Genomic DNA, 3,165 nt, shown 5'->3' on the forward strand with positions numbered 1-3,165 from the left:
CAAGTAACACACAGCAAGGACAAAGAGACAAAAATGAACAGATTCAAACGCAGACAAAAATATTACAAACACAGACAACAGAAAAAAGTTACCCCTAAAAAGAACAGTGAATATGCAACATACAGCAAGGACAAAGAGACAAAAATATTACAAACACAGACAACAGAAAAAAGTTACCCCTAAAAAGAACAGTGAATATACAACACGAGCAACACACAGCAAGAACAGAGACAAGAATAAGGTAACTGTTTAAAAACTCTTTCTAAAAATGTTCAATGACGTTATCTGGAGTGTGGGGTTCGAGTCGCTGTCGTTCCACCTTTTCATTTATCATTGCCATTCTTTTCATTCTTCCTCACTTTTGTGCTTTATCTATCCTTGCTTGTCTCCTCCATGGCAGGCCCTGGGTGACCAATAAAGAAATACAGTGTGGTGTGTGCCGGCGCTTTTTGAAGATAGTCGTAGAAATCGTTGAGAAGGGATATTTATTTCTTTATTGCTCACATGAGGCTAAACGTAGAGGAGACAAACAAGGACAGATAAAGGGATTAAGTCGATTACATCGACCCCAGTGCGTAACTGGTACTTAATTTATCGACCCGGAAAGGATGAAAGGCAAAGTCGACCTCGGCGGAATTTGAACTCAGAACGTGGAGACAGACGTTTCTGCCAGCTCGCTCCCTGCCCTGTTGAGAAGAGATATTATTTGTTAGGTGGGGTTTTTTTTTCCTGATTTATACTGATATTGTTATAACCTTGTTGTCCACGTTATAAAGTGACATATACGGTGAGGTCAAAGAAGGACATAACAGTGTCGACGAGACCCAACACGAGCAAAGCAAAAAACGAACCACAATTGTCAAAAGCAGAGATAAACACAACATAGAGCGAATGACTATCAAGCAACAGCGTAGGGACTGGCATACTGTATCACATGGAACTATATTAACAGGGTTGATAAGATTTATTGTTCAGCGAGAAAGAGTTATATTTAGGGTATATTATATATTATGTTCATCAGGATTATTTTGTTGGAAATTTGTGAGCTCTTTTACAATCGAATATTGCTTTTGTGTCGCGTTGTAGCTACTGTTGTAGCTACAATTTCTGTTGATGTCGTAGTTCATATTATAGCGTCGGTGTTTTTCCTTGTGTTTTTCGTTTATATATTTAAAATTTTTCTGAAATAAACATCGAAACACCCTTAAAATGTTTAGACAGCTGGTTAACATTGTAGAACATCTACCATCTTTTATATTTTACTTTATTTTATATCTATGTTTACTTCTGTTTGCAAGAAAAACATGAAGTATATTTAAGAATCAGGACATCTGATTCGGGTGAATTTATATTGAGTTTCTGCTGCTGGATAACGCGAAGGGGATGTGCTTGATATCATCTAGTATTCATTCTAATAAACTCTTCTATTTTTGTATAAAGATTCATCTCCATACACGTTAATTATATACATTAATATACATAAATGTGTAGTTGTAGGTGTACTTACGTATGTATGTATGTCATTATTCAGTTTATTTCAAAATTTCTTGCAAATGGAGTAAGAATCGGTTTCTATCCTAGATCCAAGGCTCCTTCACTGGAATTTCAACATCAGCAACAGGGTATTTTTGTTTGCATGTTCAGTGGTTGGACAAAATAATGGAAACACCTAGCATCATAATTTTGAAATATCTAGAAAACCGTCAAAAGCTTGTGTAGTTATCTTTTTTTATTTATTATTAGTGTTGCTTAATATGTTTTGCTAAAACCGCTTTTTCTTTTCAGATATCATCAGGAAATGGTAATTAAAATGACAGATCTAGCGGACTTTCAAAGAGATCAAATTGTTGGTGCTCTGATGGCAGGCGCTGGCGTAACGAAAGCAGCCGAAATGTTTGTATCAAGAAGTACTGTCTCGAAAGTAACAACAGCCTTTGAGAAAGAGGGAAAATCTCCTCGTCGAAAAAAAATTTAGACAGGGACCGTCGGACTTCTACGCGAATTGTTTGAAAGGATCACAAAACTACAGCTCCCAAAATTACTGCAGAGTTTAATGACCACCTCGGGAACCCAGTTTCCAAAAAAACTGTTCGCCGGGAGCTGCACAAAGCCGGATTTCACAGGACGGCTGAAATTACAAAAACACTACTTTCAAAAACAAACGTTGCAAAGCGTTTAGAGTGGAGTAGAAACCTACAGAATTGGTCTCTAGAGTAGTGGAAGAATGTTATTTTCACGGACGAGTCATCCTTTACCTTATTTCCGACCACTGGCCGAGTGTACGTGAGGAGACAGCCAAAAGAAACACTTGACCAGGAGGATCTGTGATAATTTGGATGGCTATATCTTGGAAATCCGCCGGCCCAATGGTTTCCCTTTATGGCAGAATTAATAATCAAGACTATTTAAGCATAATACCGTGATGACATTTTCGGACAACTGCTTATGATATGGGTGATACCTTAAGTGTTAACTCCACAAAGTCTGCATCGATTGTCACATTTTACTGCCTTTCCTGCCTTTTTTGTTGATGTACAGAAATCACTCGCCATATCGCGGTTCACCTACTGTGCCCTCAGTACATCGCAGATTTTTCTGGCTAATATATGTAAATTTATATCGCAGACTCCTCGCGACCGATAGATCTTTATATTTTTCTATATTTTAATTATTTCTGTGATAAAATAAGCATTTTTACGCCTATAAATTAATAACTTAATAAATAAGAATACAGAACAGTACAACACTGTATAACACATTAATTAAAATATACTAAAAGAAAATACGTAGTGTCCCGTAGTTGACTGAACAAGGAATCGCACATACTGTATGGAAACCGAAACTCGGGAGGCAGGAAAAAGAGAATGAGGAGAGTTTATAAAAGCTTATACATAAACAAGATAAATATATACAAATTATAAAAATAATTTTAAAAAATATACAGTGCAGTACTGTTTCTACTTTGCGGATTTTCACCTACCGCGTGGGGTTTTGGAACGTAACACCGCGATGGTCGAGAGGTTACTGTATGCACGTATATATATATATATATATATATATATATATATATATGCATGTTTGCATTATGTTCTTTAGAATCTGCGGGTTTTCAAATAAAGGACAACTCTTAGTTTTACATGTTTTTTTACAGAGTTTCGGTTTGTT

At 36.4% G+C, this 3,165-nt stretch overlaps 1 long non-coding RNA gene across 1 annotated transcript; it reads left to right on the forward strand.

The window, feature by feature from the left end:
- Positions 1–6: 6 nt before the first annotated feature.
- On the forward strand, positions 7–1,930 carry LOC128247889 (uncharacterized). The gene is made up of 2 exons (XR_008264195.1): positions 7–241; positions 1,786–1,930. It is a non-coding gene; the product is annotated as an uncharacterized LOC128247889 (long non-coding RNA).
- The last annotated feature ends 1,235 nt before the right edge of the window (positions 1,931–3,165 follow it).

This window comes from Octopus bimaculoides, chromosome 5 (assembly GCF_001194135.2).
Source record: "Octopus bimaculoides isolate UCB-OBI-ISO-001 chromosome 5, ASM119413v2, whole genome shotgun sequence".
Taxonomy (NCBI): Eukaryota; Metazoa; Mollusca; class Cephalopoda; order Octopoda; family Octopodidae; genus Octopus; species Octopus bimaculoides.